At 45.6% G+C, this 17,106-nt stretch overlaps 1 long non-coding RNA gene across 2 annotated transcripts in view; it reads left to right on the top strand.

The window, feature by feature from the left end:
- The window catches only part of LOC131481661 (uncharacterized), a 19,130-nt gene extending 2,024 nt beyond the window's left edge, over positions 1-17,106 (top strand). The window contains exons 2-4 of one of the 2 annotated variants that reach the window (XR_009246486.1): positions 10,651-10,738; positions 11,999-12,119; positions 16,847-17,106. This is a non-coding gene — a long non-coding RNA (uncharacterized LOC131481661). The remainder of the gene's footprint in view (positions 1-10,650; positions 10,739-11,998; positions 12,120-16,846) is intronic. The other variant, XR_009246485.1, reaches the window with a different exon arrangement.

Below are 17,106 nucleotides of genomic sequence, written 5' to 3'. Positions count from 1 at the left end.
AATACAAGAGACCCAAGTAGAAAATGATACAGATTTAAGTCCTAAAACAGTGATGATAGCGTTGACAGATGAGGTAGAATAGGAAGGAGGGATGGAAGTGGCTTTACATGACTGGGTACAGGGTTGGGGGAGGGGAAAGGCGTGGATGACTTGTAGTGTGACAGGTGACAGAAGATCAAGGAGTGGTCTGATCTCAATGGAGGCAACACAATGCCTGGCCTTGGCTTTAGGCTCGCAGAGTTTGAGCAGCACTGGTTTCCCAGAGGAAAGAGAAGGCTGAAAGCCCTGAAATGGGATGCCTGTCTGGGGCTGAAAGCTGAAGAATTGACAGGTGCAGCCTCTGCAGGGAAGAGGGGAGAATCCATTGTAGTGAGAACCTTACAGTGGGAAAGGATGTGTGTCTGACATAGGAGAAGGGCAAGGTGCTGCAACAGAAAACAAAAAGGGCTTAGAGAAAGAGGAAAAAGTTCAACTCACAAAGTCTGTGGGAGACACCAGTGCGTGAACTGTCTTGTCTTTGGATGATGGGATCGTATGAACTTTAATGTTCTTCCATATCTTTATTGATAGTATGTGATTTTCTTAAAATGAATGAGTTACTTGTATAACTTTGGAAAAATGTCACTAAAAGTATTTGAGGAAAGGATATTACATAAGGAAGATTGAAGACAGAAGCGATTATTAGGAATTTAGTGACTGCCTTTGTAGACTCATTCCATCATCTCAAATAGAACTGTCTAGAGGCGAAGCATAAACTACCATTCCGGTCTAACTTTATCATTCATTCAGCATTTATTGAATGTCTACCGTGTGCCAGGCACTGTTCCAGGCATCAGGGAAAGAGCAGTGAGTCAAATCAATTTACAATCCTTCTCCTCATGCCAACGTATCAGTAACACCCAGTAGCACTTCGTAGTCATTGGAATGAAAGACGGAAGTAATAGACATAAGGCATTTTGAAAAGTTGTTAGCCTATATAATCTGAACAGATCCAGAGTCAAGAACATAAATCTTCCTGTTTATAAGTTTTGTTTGGATGTTAGGAGCCCTGGCGATTTAGCTTGGAGATGCATTCAGGCACAGCAGGTGTTGGATGTCCAAACAATCCTTGTTTTACTACCTTCATCATTATATTTCTGTTTCATGTTGAGACTAAGTGTCCAGAGAGAAGCTGGGTATGGTATTAAGCATAAAGGTACCAACCTGGGGAGTTTGGGATGGGAGGGAGGGAATGGTTCAGGAGATTTAAAAAGTTCCTGAAACCTCCTTTGGAAAGAGGACATGAGGGTACAGATCTCACTGTCAACATCCCGGGAGTTGTGTAGTGTGAGACTGGGGGAATGAGGAAACCTAGGCTGGAATCCAGTGGTCCCTAAGCTCTTGACTCATCTGTCAGAAAAGAAGTTTGAGCTGCATCCGTGTAACCTCTTTTAATCATGAATACTTTATTTTTAACAACCAAAAAATTGAGGCCTGGGGACCTCCCTCCGCTCATACCACTATCCTGACTGTGAGCTCAGAAGTACTTTTGGGGACCTTTATATTTTATTCATGGAAACTCTGAACATAAGAAAAGAATAGACTTATGGGGATTTCCCATAACACTGATTCAAATACACACACACACACACACACACGCACACGTCTATTCCAACCTGCCCACTGAAGCTCCTGTAAGGAGGAAATGAACCATTCTCAAGTCTGCGTGTCTAAGCATTCCTAAGCTATGTCAGATGTATTCTAAATGCATGAGGATGAAGAAGCTTGTATTTGTTCTTTTTTTTCTTTAATCTTTTCCAACACCTTTATTGCAATTGGAGCTTGTTTACACAACTTCAGTGTTCAGAGTGGTTACTTAAATGCTGTTTTGGGGTTGCTATCAAGAGCTTGTTAATTCCTCTTTTCTGCATTTGACGTCTGTGTTGAATATCAGTTTTCAGAGGGAACTAATGAATGGGATGGCAGGTGCCTTTAATTATAGAATCATAGCAACGAGAGAGACAGAGTAGATGGAAGACATTGCCTTTCTCTCTGAAAAACAGGAGCGTGCGAGTTCACCTTGCTCACCCAGTTGTCATGGATGAGAAATGTGATTGCCACGCTGAATACACATATAAATACCTGCAAATTAAATGCTAAGTAGTCGAAGTAGCAGTAATTTGATTTATAAAAGAGGAGTTCTTAATTTGTTTATTTTCCATAAATATGTCTCCCAGAAGTAGTCATTACCACTGTAGTAAGAGCAACAATAACAACCAGAAAGCCACAGCAAACACTCCCTTTGATTGAGTTCTTTCATATGCCTAGAACTTTCCTTACTTGATGCCAGTGAGTCTGCATCACATCCACACAAGGTCGGTGAGCGGCCCAGGACTGCATGGGTGATTAATAGCACTGGTGAAATGTGAGCCAGACTCGGCTGACTTCCCTGGCTTTGCGTTTCCAGGGTAGCTAGCTGCCTGTCTGGCCAAGCTGGAAGTCTGAGACAGTACCGTCTGGGGTCAGCTTCCTGGAGGAGGCACCCTTCCTGGAGGAGCTGGGTGAGTTACTACCGTGGAGGTCTGGGAGAAAGAGCTCTGGTGCTGTGTTCATGGGGTCTCAGCCAGAGCTGTGCATTAAGGTTGCCCAGGGATTTGGTGAGGCTCCACAAGGTGCCATCAGGACGTAAGCACCTTGAGGAGGCGGTGTGCGCCAATGTAGTCACTGCTGCAATAGCCAGCAACACTTACCCCAGACCAATGGACTCTGGGAGACAGGGCCCATGCGTGGGTCTTTTTAAAATATGGAATATTAGTAGGGGAGGTTGAGCACTGCTGCTTTTAAAACATTTCTCCATGGATCATGGCAGAAATGGAATGATAAGGCTTCACTCAGCAATAACCTGATCGCGGGTACAGCTAGAGAGCCTGAACTTGTTTGGGTCTTAGAACTAGGTTCATGTCCCTGTTTGTTCTGTGCCAGGCTGTGTGACCTTGCACAAGTTACTTACCCTGTCAGAGCCTGTCTCCTCAACTAGTATGTTTACTGCCCAGGGAATAATTTACAAAAAAATCCACACAAACATCTTCCTGTCTGCCCAACACTGGTAAACAATGCTACCACCAGATGAATGAAGGGGAAGGAAGATGGAGCCTCTGTAAGCTTCGTGTAGCTTTGCGCAGGACTTCAGACTGAACTGAATAGATAGCGGAGCCCCCTTTGTGCAAAAAATAAGTTGATGTGCTGTTGTTCTGAAAGGCCATGGTCATGATGTGGTGGCCTGAAGCTGGCACGCTCTCAGGGGCTGCTTTACATGTAGCCTTCCGGTCATTTGTTCAAAGGCCTTTGACACTGAAGACCAAAAGATGCTGTTGGAGATGCTACTGTTGGCAGTTTAATTGGTGTTTTTCACGGAATAGGCACACAGTTTCTGTATGGGCTGAGTGAGACTGGAGGTGTGGCCGTTAGGCAGCCAGTGCATGCAGGAAAAAGGAGAGACCAGGCTAAGGGTATTCTCTAGGCAAGTGATTTTTCCATTTTTAAATAAATAATATTTCTTGAATTTTATAGAAGTTGACACAACATAAGAGTGTTTTATGGCATAATTACAGGATCCATAAGAGGTATATAAGTAAAATACCCTATAAAGGCCAGGTTTCCTAATTTGTGCTTAAAAAGGAGCAAAATAAATATTGTTATTGCGTTTACGATGAGTTCAGAAAACGTTAAATATCCACATTGAAGGCAGCAAAGGAGAAAGTCCCAGGCAAGGCGTGTTAGGTACTTTATCAACCAGTGCCTAAAACTGCTTTCCCTGCAAAGCTACAAATAGCAAAATTTGGTTTGTTTTCTGGCCCGTGAGAGTCCTGTGCCAACCAAATTGGTTGTTGCACTTGAATGAGACCTAATAAACTGTTTGACTTTTGTAATTAAACTTAAGAACCCGATCGAAGGGGATTTTAACTGAAAATGTACTTTAAGTTAATCTACTTAAGAGGAGTTATCTGTTTCTTGTTAGCAAAATCCCAAGACTGTTTCTGTCTTTATACCTGATGGGTTCTATGGGTCCAGCCACGAAGCTTGCAGGGATGTGAAACCTGCAGAAAATTATTTGGGCAAACTGAAAAGCAGAACAACCAGAAATTTAGGTCTTGACTCTTTATATTAATTATTGGCAAAGTGAAGGGTCATGGTTTTGGTTGCCAGTGTTGCCATTACTGTTTTTCTGTCTTGATTTGTCTTGGAAAATCATCAATTTCGTTTTACTTAAATTTGAGAATTCATTATTTGAGTATTTAAAAAGACACTAGCACAAATGCGGATTAAGAATTATTGAGATTTTTTAAATTTGAAAATAAATGCGTAGTTTTTTTGTTTTGTTTTGTTTTAGTAAATTAAATCATTTAAGGTAAATTTCTCAATATTGATTTCACCAAGCTCCATGTCTTTCTTATAATAGGACCATATATAAATTATTATCACTGGAGTCCTGTGTGCTTCCAAAATTATTCAAGGTGACATTTATAAATGAATCTGAAATGTGTTAGATTACATTTTTGACCCAGATTTTTAACAATACATTGAGTGTCCAAAAATGATAATGTGTGCGTGCTTCTGGTTTTTTTAATTTAGTTCTGTTTTTTTTAAATTTAATATTCTGTGATTTCTCAAGATGTTAAGTAGATATTAAAGAACTAAAAGCAATAATGAAATCAGTTTCTCCAAAAACTAAGTTATGTTTCCATTCATGCTCAAAGGAGAACGATTAAGTAGAAATAAAAGGCTGAAATGCTCTGTTGTTCGTGGGCTTGTCTTCGGCCTGGGTCATGGTAAGGAGGACTGTATTTTAACTGCCTCCCGCTTGGAGATGGGAGGATAAGGAAGGTGCGATTGGAGCTGACGCTATAGTCCTCAGAAGGAAACGGTCGAGTTTGGGGGCAGTTGAGTAAAAAGCTCTTTTCACTTGGAGATACACGAAGCTAAGTGAAATTTGGAACGAGGCATCCAGGCGCTTTCTCAGATCCCCGTGTGTGTGTGTGTGCAGTTAGAGACAAGGCCCAGGGAGGTAGCAGGAGTTATCCAGGGTCTACTTCCCCCACCACCCCCGCCCGGCCCTGTGGTATCTCACAACACCCTCCCACACACACACACACACAATTAGGACTGTGCTCCTTCCTGGGTCCTGCAAGACTCCTGCAAAACCGGGGTTTGGTTTATGAACAACTGATTGATTTGGAAGGTCCTGAGCTGCCCTGGGTAATCACCCCTCTCCCAACACCCCCCCAGGGTTTGCAGCTTTGTGGGATTTTCTGGGCATTACCAGCCCGTGGGCGGGGACGGCAGGTGTAGTCATGCAGTCAGCCCTAGAACCTGGCACTTTGCACACAGTTTTTCTGCCTCTGTAACTTTGAGGGAACAGCTTGCTTTTGATGTAAAATGACCCCATTTTAACTTGGGAATCTGACTTCAGCCTTCATAGCCTGATCAGAAATGCTTTCTTTTCTTCACAGACAGCCAGGACGGGAAATATCAGGTCCCTGTGCTGTTTTTGAAAATACAAAATGAAAGGCTCCTTTTTTCTTTTTTTAGGGGGAAAAAATAAAGGGCTGGCTTTAAATTGAAAGAATGATAGTTGGAATGAATGCATGTTTATCAATGTGTTCGCTTTAGAGTTAATATTATCCTTGTATGATCCTTTTCCACGTTACTGAAAGCGAAAGACACTTTGAGTTCTTAGCCAAGACCTTTGCAAGTAAAATATTATTTGTTCAATTAATACTTTTTTGTACATCCCTGTAAACCTAGTGGAAAGTTAATTGTCTTTTTGTGCTATTTTTAAGAAGCAATCTATGTAAATTCAGGATTGTAAGATTTCTTTTAATTTATATTTTCAATCGACTTTTGCAGTATGGTGTTTCCTCTTAACTCACCAGGGCCATTGCTTGAAGTTTTCTCTCTTTTCTGAGGCCCTAATACTAAGGGAGAAAACAAAACAAAACCAAAAAACAAAACAAAAAAAAACCAAAAACCCTCCTTGATACAGACTCCCCTGGCTGGTTGGTGGACCAGACACATCACCCTGTGATGTTAAGGCTGAGCTTCCACCCCTGGTTCAGGCCATCCCAGCGTTTGGACTGTTAACATTTATGACCTTGGGCTTGAGGTTAGACACCTCCTACCCGCATCACATCTACTTCTAACCACATGTGTAGGTAAGATTTGGGGGTGTTTGGGTGCTGGACGCCTGCCCCTAGTTCCCAGGAGTCAATTGCGTTTGTGTTGATTGACAGGGTGCGCCTGTTTCAGTTGGACATTTTAAAACAAGCTGTAACTCTGGAATGAGATGATTGGAGGAAAGGGGCTGTGACCTGTACCAAATGGAGGGGAAAACTTGAACTACTTAGTACTTTCTGGTTTTAGAAAGGAAGGAAACTTTGCAGCAGGCAGTTCTGAGAAAATTGTAGCAGGAAGAACCACAGAGCCTTGGGTGGGAGTGGACTGTACCTCTAGAGCTTCAGGCAGATCTCACTCCATCGTCAACACTGTGATCGCACTGTTCATTTAGAACAATCTTAAGCTTTCTGTGAAGGCATAGAATAGCCAAACCTTTCCCCCCTTAACCAGTGACTTTTTTTTATTTTTTCAGTTCAGGAGCTAGAAAGCAGCATTCAGACTGACAGCATTTTCTAACCGGAAGTCACCATGCGTGCACCTTCTGCACTGATCATTTGAATATCTCAACAGGTGCTGGCACTCGTCTTGCCCACCATTAGCTTTTTATTGAAGCACCAAGATCTTAACGCTGACTCTCAGTGGATGGGAAACATGCCAGTTAACACATGTGAACACCTGAGTTTACTGAGTAACTCAAGTGCTCCGCTTGATGGGCCTGTGATTCTCACTGCCTTAGTAAATGTGCAGGTCTGTCTTACAAAGACACATTAGCAATTGTCACTCAGAACAATCCCATATGTGCCCCCAGCACAGTTCTCAGCCCTCTGCAAGCCGTCAGTCAGCTGTGCACACACACAGGAAGGCTGCACACAGTTTAATGTGTGCTTGTTTCATGCTTAAATACACGCCCGACATCTGACGAAGCCTTGCTTAAGATGAGGTTCAAACACACAGAACCGAAGGCTGGTCTACACGTGGTGAAGTCTGGAGGCCTGAAATGTGCTTTGCAGCCCCCTAGGAAGCCTTAGCTTCAGAGTGCGGTGCTGCCTGTGAACTTGAGAGCTGCTGTTGGCCCTCTCCAGAAACCAAGGAGGATGGAGAAGCAAGAACCAGCTCGTGGCTGCTACCAGACAAGACCTTCATTCCACTGGCAGACCAGGTGCTTCCACGGCTGGCTTTCTCCTCCTGCAGGGGCCCACCCCCTCTTCAAAAACATGGGAGGAGAGTGTCTCAGGGAGTTCGTGTGAAGGACACCGGTATGGCGATGGCAGCTGGCCCCCCTCCCTCCCTGCCACCTTTCCAGTCCTCCCTGGGTACTCTGCTGGCCTTTGGTGCCGTTCTGTCAATGGGCTTTGGCTTCTGGCCTGGACTGTCCTGTGCTTGGCTGCAGGGGCTTGACTCAACCCGCGGCCTCTGTCCTAACACAAAGCGGCAAGGAGTAACCCACCAGGTAGCTGTTCCCAAGTTCTCTGCACACCTTTTTTTTTTTTTTTTTAACTTTTGTAGAATAAGGTCTTGAGCTGAGCAGAACTTTTGGGATCATTGAGTTCCACATTGTATTTGGTTCTATTTTATCTAATTATGTATCTATTAAAGTAAGATTATCTAAGGATACTTCAGAGAATTCCTAGAAGAGTAAGATTATTTTGATACAACAAAATTTGAAATCAGTGCATTCAAAAAAAAAATCCCACAAACTTTTTGAGGGCACTCCATATGCGTAGATCTCAAAATTCTTTTGCACTAAAATAAACTTACTTTTCAGTTTCATTTGTCGCCATGAACTTTGGGGAAGCACCCTAGTATGTTTCATTTTCCAGACAAAAACATAAAAAGTACTTCCAGTCTAAGCAAATAAAAAAGTAAAAAGTCAAGTTACTGATTAAGGGCCATTAATGTAATTCTTCCTCTCCAGGAACGAGATTATTTTGTGGTTATCAAATTTCAAGAATTTTTTTTGGCATGAAGCATGTTCTTCACCATAAAAGTAAAGGAAAAACACTTTTTAACATACACAGTATATATTAGTGTATGCATGTTCCTGTCCTAATTAAATGGCATGTGTAGTCTGACGATAGCAAAGATTTTAGAACCTCAAATCCCTAAATCTCAAAAAGTAGAGGGCTGTACCAACACATGATGATAGTTGGTCCCATGTCCTTTGTCACTGGATTTAGCTGTGTTAAGTTTTCTGGGCTGTGACTGAGCAATCCTGTATCGCTCAGTCCTCAACACACCCTCTTTGTTAGAAAGCACCCCGCCAGCACCTGAAGACACCCAAGTCTCATCCTGGGGAAAGAGAACTCACCTGAAGCTTTGTTGTCACGTTGAGGACGTGTCTGCTTGGCCCAAAGCAACTGTGGCATCCCCCTAGTTGGACAGGAAAAGTCCCCCTCTTATTTAGCTAGACACCGAGAAGCCAGCGAAACCACTCGCCAGCAGCCGTTTGTTTCCCTGGCAGGTTCACGGCCATGGCAGAAGTGGCCTTCCCCCAGGTGGGTGACTCCCTCATGTTGATGTGGTGGTCGGTCGGCTATTTAATAAAACCATTTACAAGAGTCCCTGAAGTGTGTGGTCTGCGTTCCCACAGTGTGTCACTGCTGCCGCCAAGTGACAGATCTGAAAAATCAGCAAATGCTAGCCAAAACCAAAGTGTCCACTCACTTCCTGGACAAAGATAGTGCCTTCTCCCTGCCTGCCTGCTTGGGGCCGGACCCTGTGGGCATCACTCTGCATTCCTGGCTTCTGGGAAAAGGACTGTAGAGATGCTGGGAGGTAGATTCCCATCGGTGAACAGGAGATAATCTGCTTTTTAGGGTTGCAGGGTTTGTGTGTGTGTGTGTGTGTGTGTGTGTGTGTGGTTGGTTTGTGGGATTTTTTTTTTTTTTGTTAACCTATTTAGTTCCTTCCCTGTCATTTCACACAAAAATCATCTCAGAGGGAAATTCTTCATTTTCAAAAAAAAATCCATCATCACACCATAAACTTGTAAGTGCGGGAACACACAAGTCCTTGGGATGCATGAACACTGTTCTCTTTAGCAAGCCCATTCTTGAATGGGGCTAAGAGCTTTTCAATTGCTGTGACATTTTCAGCCGGGGAAGGGGGAGTTGCTGCAGAGCAATGTTTTACAGGCAATTACTTTATATGATCAATGGAGCAATTCCCCTTCCAGAATGGAACCAAAGCGATCAAGTTAAATCATTAAAGAGAGAAAGAGCGCGGGAGAAAGGATTCATCTCATTAGCAGGTGCCAGTGCTGCAAGCTCCGTGGCGGCTGCCACACAATGTCACTGGCCCTTTAAGACAATGACTGTGCCTCCCCCTTTTCCCCCCACTCTCTCCCGTCCCCCCCACCCCGCCCCTGGAGCTGTTGACAGGTCTGAACCTCCGGAGTGGCCCATTGTGGCCGCAGTAGGAGGCACCTGCAGAAAATGTGCCAAAACCAGGCAGGGAGCAAGAGCTTTTCAATAAGCTCCGCAGCTGGAGCAGAGAAGCAACACTAAACAAGCAGGCTGGGACCAGGCATGTGATGGGAAAAGGGTCAGAACCAGACACCTCCCATAGTCTTTCTGAGCACTGTGCCGTTCAATTTGCTGACACCGCCTCCCCGGCTCCTCTCTATTTGCTTAATATGCTGAGGTATTTAGCCTAAAAGCACTAAATGCTTCATCATGATGAGCCATTCGCCCCCCTTCCCCATTTACTATGATTAAGGTTGTTTTCCAGGATTTTCCCTCTCTTCCTGCCCCAAACCAAGACTGCAGGCTTAACACCGCCCTCTCCCGTGCCTGTCACAGGCGTCATCCACACCACATGCTGCCTTGCTTGGCGTTTACCCATCTTCAATTCAGGGATGGAACACAACTCACCAGATGGGTGGAGGACCGGCTGCCTCTGGAGCACACGTTCCACCTGCTTTAAGCACACCAGCCTGGAAGGTGCCTCCTCGCATGTATTGTGCACCTACTGTGTGTCCACCCCCAGTGGCTGCCAAGGCTGCTGGAAAAGCCCCTGTCACTGTTTAGGCTCTGCCACAGGGGCAGATAGCTCCTTCTGCACTCATGTACTTGTAACTAAAGTCGTTTATAAGGATAAGCAAGAGCCAATGGGGGAGGATAGAGAGTGGGGGACCTGGCATGTGCTGGCATGTCTTCCAGAGGGGGCCAGAGGGCACATTCTCTAGGGTCAGCAAGAGGTGAGAGCCTGATGTAGTTGTCCCTGACTTATGTTGATATAACACTTTGAAGTTTCCATGACATTTCTGTCTGTTTCCCTTTCACTTGACGCAGTAAGGCATCATTATCTGTGTCTCAGCCACGAACAGTGGTGATCAGGGCTCAGCACCCTGTTCAAAGCTAAACCTTCGCCACCCCTGCTCTGCCCAGGGCTGCCTCTTGTAAGCTTGAGCAGTGGGCACGACTGAGTGCAGCAAGGACGCTGCGGGAAGAGGCGCAGCAATGCTTCCCAGTAAAAACTGTTTTTCCCTTCTCACAGATGGAGAGTGTCAGCGTGTACAGCCTGTGCGGGTGTAAAGCCAGAAGCAAGATAAAGTGTGGTTCAAGGTGGGAGGTCACCGCTTCAGGTAGGAAACGAGCCCCTGTGTGTAAGTACCTAGCTGGGCTCTGAAACCACTCCTCTGAGAGCCCCTTGGTCCTCCTGCGAGGGCTTGCTTGTCCACTAAGATGCTCGCCAAACTGCTGCTGCAGAACTGCCTGGTGGGAGTGCCCACAATGCAGGAAGAGGGTTGGGAGGTAGCCTGCTTCAGAGGCCGGAAGCCTGGCCTGGGATGGCAACCTGCTGGGCTCCTGCTGTCTCTATGCTCTGCTCTGGTGGCCCTGGGTGCTTATCGGGGGTTCGGGCCCCCATACAAAGGCAGGAAGTGATGGGTGCTGCTCCTCTGAGCTTGTTTATGCTTTAATGTGCCTCTCCTCTCCTCAGAGGACTGGTCCTCTTCCTCCTCCTCCCTTGGTGCCTCCCTCCGGTTCTGCAGAGAACAAGTGGACTATTCACGTTCAAAAGAGCCAGAAGGGAGGGGGAGATGCCACCGACAGACTCCATTGAAAACCACTGGCTGTTCATTTACATTCACACTTTTAAAAAATGTTAACTAATGATGTTAAACGGTTTGCCAAAGGTCCTGGCAGGTCAGTTGTAGAAGTGTCATTTCTGCCTAATTAGGGCTCTTGTGGCTGCCCGGGGGAGCCCCCCAGTGCAACTGGTGACAAGCAGAGAGCTGACAGCTTCAATTGGTGCCGGTAGGAAGGTTGGGCCGGTCATGTTTTCCAACTCAGCCAGGTGTTTGCTGAATGGGGAGGGGGCTTGGAGAGATCTGAGCACCTCTACAATGTTTTTTTTTTTCCTCAAGTTCCCCCCCCCTCCCCTGGCCAAGTCCTTCCCCTTTTGCCTGTCTTGTCTTGTGTCAAGGTCAAGAATGGACTTTGCTAAGTCAGCAGTTTGGGTTATCTCAGGGAAGTCATTAGCAATCTCGAGTCCAGACAATTCAAGTGGCCCCAGAACCCAGATGCAGGATTTTTTTTTTTATTATTCTAAAAATCAGAGCATCAGAGGGGGTAAAGGAGAACGCTTTAGCTTAAAGATGGCAGTAGGCAGCAAACAAAGTGATAGAACCTTCCAGAAACCTCTAAGTAGCCATCAACGTGTTACACTTCAGAAGATGGTCATCATAGCAGACTTGCTTAAGAGGAGACAGCCGTAGCAGCCTGTTCACCATTTAAGTATTTGAGAGAAGAAAAAAAAATCTTCCTGTGTTCAGTGACGTATATGCTGTCAGACCTAATGGGTGCTCAATAAATAATTTATTGTTTGATTTGATGTTTTTCAGGGGAAAAATTATTGTCTGAGACACAAAGAGTGACTGATAGAGTTCCTGCTATTTTCCAGGCCTGCCTTAGCTGTTCCTACGATGCTTTGAATTTCTCCGTTGATTGTAAAGCACTTACTAGGTTGGAAACCCACATTATGGATTAATAGGATTATCTTGTTCTCTGTTTTCTTTTATTTGAAAAACAAGTTAAAGTAAGTCAAGATCCACTGGTGCCCAGCAAGCCCCGAGGCAGCCCAAGAGCCACAGTTAAGACATGCGCATCCAGAACTTGGATTTCATGCAATGGTTGACCAGCAGCATGACAGCCCTCCCTGGCTGGCCCAGGATTGAACACACACAAACACATGTGCAAAAACCCAAAAGCAGGTCTGAGGGATGAGGAAGGGCAAGGGCATTTGAGGGCCATTGCCGTGTTAAAAAGGAAAAATGAACTAGAAAAAACAAGGTGTGTGTTGAGGAAGTCTAAGGCCAGATCTGAAGAGTCGGTTCTAGGAAAGAGGGGATGTGTAAAATGCAGGTCATCTGGACTTGGGATTTCTCAGCTCCTGTTACCACCTGCTGTCTATTTTCTCTCATTTAGGATAGTAAATATGGGGGCCAAAGAGATTGCTCATGCCTGCTGGTTTACTCAAAAGGGTGTTATGAAGATTGAAGGAGACAGTGTTTAGGAATACACCTAGAACGATACCTAGCATTTGCCCAGGGTGTCTAGTATCAGGAACCCCCATGTGATTCTGTGGTGTTGAGTAATTTTCTGTCTGCTGACAGGTGCACTTGCAAGTGAAACGTGAACCTGGAGACTTGAGAGCCTGCATGACACATACCCAAGATATATTTGAACATAGAGAATGAGCAGAATTCGCTCACGAATGACCCGTGTGCTAATTGAAGGAGACATCCTTCCCATAGTTCAGCTGATTGTCCCAAACCGTCCACCCACAGAGACCTCTTCTGTCACTAGCTGCGCCTGAAAGATGCACTGTGCATTGTGGTCCTGTCTTTGTTCACTTCTTTGATGCCACAGTGCGTGTTCGTTATCCTGGTCGTGACCTCTTGCTGCTCCCATAGACGGTTGTGCATGGTGTATTGCACACACTCTGCTTCCAGCTGTAGTTCTGAGCCCTACCTCCCACACCTCCTTCCCTCCCTGTGTCCTGACCCAAAAAGCTGTAGATGTAGCCGTGTGCCTTTGAGGATGAACCTCTGTCCTGTGTGTCTTTTGGGTGCCTGAAAGTGGCCCCTGAGGCTCTTCCATATGGTTCGGAGAGAGATGAGTAGTAAAGAAAATGTGTGGCCCTGTAGTCAACCTAGAAAAGTTAGCTGCTGGATTCCTAAAAGTGAAGCCAACGACTCGTGAAGGCCTGCCGACAGAGGGAGGACCCTGTGGATTGCAGTCAGCCTCTGTTTTGTGGCATCCATATCTGGCCACATGTCCCTTCATGGGGAGGTGACATGCTGAGACATGTGTCTCCCAGGCTGTACTTGTCACAAGCATAGACGATGTGATGGCCCACGCACCTAGGCTATGGGTGCTGTCTGTTTCTAGACCACCAGCCTGTGCAGCATGGTCCTGTACTGAGTTCTGCAGGTGATTTGATCACAGTGGTAAGCATTTGTGTTTCTAAACATGGAAAAGGTATAGTAAAAAATGCAAGGCAATAGGAATGTTTGAGCTCCACTGTATGGGACCATTGGCTCCACTGGCTCCACTATATGCCATGGTAGACATGGTCTATCATGGTCATTTGTGGCCTGTGACCCATCATCACAGTGGCAACCCTTCCAAGGTGAAGTTCTGTTTGGTTGAAATGACTTTGTAGCTTCTAAAAGGCTAATCTGATTTTGTTACTTTCTTTTTGAGAAGTAAGTTTGTTTTTGGTATCCCAAGTTTAGTCATGGGCTGTCTTTGACCTTGAACTCTTAAAACCCCGGCTGTGCCGATCTGCTAGCAGTTGTTTGGACCCGCTAGAATATTTGTTGTCTGGATGGAGCCACCCCTGTCCTTGGAATGAGTGTCCTTTTCCCCGTTTTGTTCTTCTGGCAAACACCTGTTCCTGCCGAAGCCTCACCGTCACATCAAACCCTATGCACTCAACAGACATCTCCCAAGTTTCATTGACTTGGCTTTCTTCCATGCCCTTACTGAACTTTATGTTCATCTCAGTAAGAGGAGTGGCAGCAGCAACAGCAGTAGTGTAACTACTACTACGAATAGCAGTAATGATATTTCCCTTTTATGGACACCTTCTGGGTATTTCTGTCACTTTAAGCCAGAGGTGCTTCTTCTACAGAGAATCCTGAAGCTCAGGCTGTACGTGTGGTGGAGCCTGAACCTCAACACCCAGGGTGGCTTAAGTTCACATGACTGACCGTTCTCAATACAAAACCACCACACAGGACACCTCCCACTGTAAATGGCCACCTTGCTGAGAGAGGCACAGTTTGGTTTTCGCTTCGTCTCTTGGTTCAATGGTATGTTCCTTGTGACTGATAGCACAATCTTACAGTCTCCTGCCTGTGCAGGGACTCAGTGTTGAATGAGTGGAATTGAGCTCTGAGTGTTTCTGTATACGTACATAGGTCTACATTTGCTCTCCCTGTTTCTCCTGCTCTTTTTTTTTTTAAGATTTATTTATTTTTATTGGATAGTCAGATATACAGAGAGGAAGATGTGCCGTTCACTAATTTACTCCCCAAGTGGCTGCAACGGCTGGAGCTGAGCTGATCCCAAGCCAGGAGCCAGGAGTCTCTTCTGCATCTCCCATGTGTGTGCAGTGTCTCAAGGCTTTGGGCTGTCTTTGATTACTTTCCCAGGCCACCAGCACGGAGCTGGATGGGAAATGGGGCCGCTGGGATTAGAACCAGCGTCCATATGGAATCCCGGCACTTGCAAAGAAAGGACTTTAGCCACTAGGCTACCACACCAGGCTTTCTTCTACTATGTATATCTATATGAATATACCAGGATTTTTCACAAAGCTCATAAAAATTGGAATTAAAATGTTTCAAACAAAAATATTTTTAAATCCCTACATAGCTTTTGTCATAATCGATTTTCATGACTTTTTTGAAGGAATGTTGAAGGCCTATGGATTTCAAAATGTTTTATACCAATATAAACATTTCACGTGTGTATATATGTATGTATTTCATCTGTTTGAGAGAGAGAGAGACTCAAAATGTGCTGATTTGCCCTCCAAATGTTGACAGTGGCCATGGTTGTGCTGGGCCAAAGCTGGGAGCCTAGCAGTCAAGGCCTCCGCATGCATGGCAGGAGCTCAGCCCTTGAGCTGTCCCTGCTGCCTGCTGGTGTCTGCGTCAGCAGGATCAGGGGCCAGAGCCAGGAAGTGAGCCCAGGTACCGTGATGTGGGATGCAGGCGTCCGACTGTTAGGCTGTCATGCTACTGCCGCCCGTGTATGTAAAGTGTATGCATGTTCACACACACACACACACACACACACACACACTCAAGTCATGGGTATTCATCTTATGGTATTCTGAGCTCTTCATTCGGCACTAAGCTCGTCTCCTTATTGTATGTTTTTGGGTCTGCGTGTTCCTGAAGATAGACCTCCTCCTGAGAGTGTGTCATCGCACCGTGTGGCTAAGTCATTAGCAGAGCTTCAGGTCATTGAGCATTGTCCTTCTGCGTTCTCAGCTGCAGGGACGATGCATCCGGCCTTGTTCAAGCTCTTTTCCTTATTGTCCAATCCCTGAGCTTGTTGATGGTGCTGAGTGTGGGTTTCAGCACCTGCTACACACCCGTAGGGGCCCTCTTGTCATGGGCTATACCTTACACAGATGATGAGGCACGCTCATGATTGCACACTGAGGCCAGGCCCAGCACCCAGCCAAGGCTTTGCTGGAGCTGAGGGGCAGCTGTGAGAGCTGGAGGATGGAGGTTCAGTTGAAGTCAGTTCAGCTTTGGAGTCTGATGTGCAATCGCATCATTTGCATTAGAATCACTAGTTGACCTTGAATGGGTCACATTTATTTGCCCTTTATGAGCATGGAATATATTTTAAAGTCGGATTCTGGAACATTTTAGAAGATCTATTTATTTGAAAGGCAAACAGGAGCTTGGAACTCCATCTAGGTCTGCCAGGTAGGAACTCAAACACTCAGGCCATCTTCTGCTACCTTCCTGGGTGCATTAGCAGGGAGCTAGGTTGGAATCACAGTGTCCAGGATTTGAACCAGTATTCTGATATGGGAAGCTGGCATTGCAAGCGGTAGCTTAGCCCACTCCACCACACTACCATCCCTGGAATTCTAGGATCTTAAAAGCTGTCGGTTCTCCTCTCCTTTTCTGAAATAATTCAGTGGCTCTGTGTGAGGCCACCCGCCTATCTTGCTTTGTGTTCTCTTCCCACTGCTGACTGTTCCTGGGGTCCTGCCAAACGCTACTCCTCTTTTCAGTATCTCTGATGCCTCTGACTGTCTTACCCCCTTCCTACTGCACTATGGCATATGCAGTCTTATCCCTTCCAAACTCTCTGCTTAGCTTGCAGAACTCTGACAGCGATGGAGGCCTGAAGGAGAACACGGTACAAATTATGAGGGTATTTGTTACTTTTCACACTGCAGTGGCAGTACACACTGCAGAGCCCAGTCAACTGGTACTTCTGAAGGAATGGAATGTCTTTGAAATTTCCTGTTATTTTTAAAAATATTTGTAAATATATATATATATATATGTGTGTGTGTGTACACACATATATATGGGCCATATATGTGTGTGTATGTGTGTGTGTATATATATATATATTCCATGAAAATGAAAACTTGTGCTTATGCAGAAAAATAATGCTGTGAATTATGTCTTTGTGTGTCCTTGCTGCAGGGTTGCTTGGACGTGTGCCCTGTGTGGTCCCACTTGGTTCCCCGTGTCTGATGCTCTGCTCTCACCATCCGGACATGCTTGCTGCAGTTCCACGTTGCACCTATGGGCCACACCCCTCCCATAGGTGGGCCTGCCTCTGGGGCTGTGCAGCCCTCCCCACACTGTGTGCAATGCATGGAGTCACAACATTGACATTTGCTGCAAATCCATCTGTTAGAACCCACCCAGAGTAGTGGAGAAAGAGGGTGTGGCACGAAGAG

Source organism: Ochotona princeps, chromosome 13 (assembly GCF_030435755.1).
Source record: "Ochotona princeps isolate mOchPri1 chromosome 13, mOchPri1.hap1, whole genome shotgun sequence".
Lineage (NCBI taxonomy): Eukaryota > Metazoa > Chordata > Mammalia > Lagomorpha > Ochotonidae > Ochotona > Ochotona princeps.
Note: the sequence above shows the minus strand (reverse complement) of the source record. Positions and strands in the feature narration are given on the sequence as shown.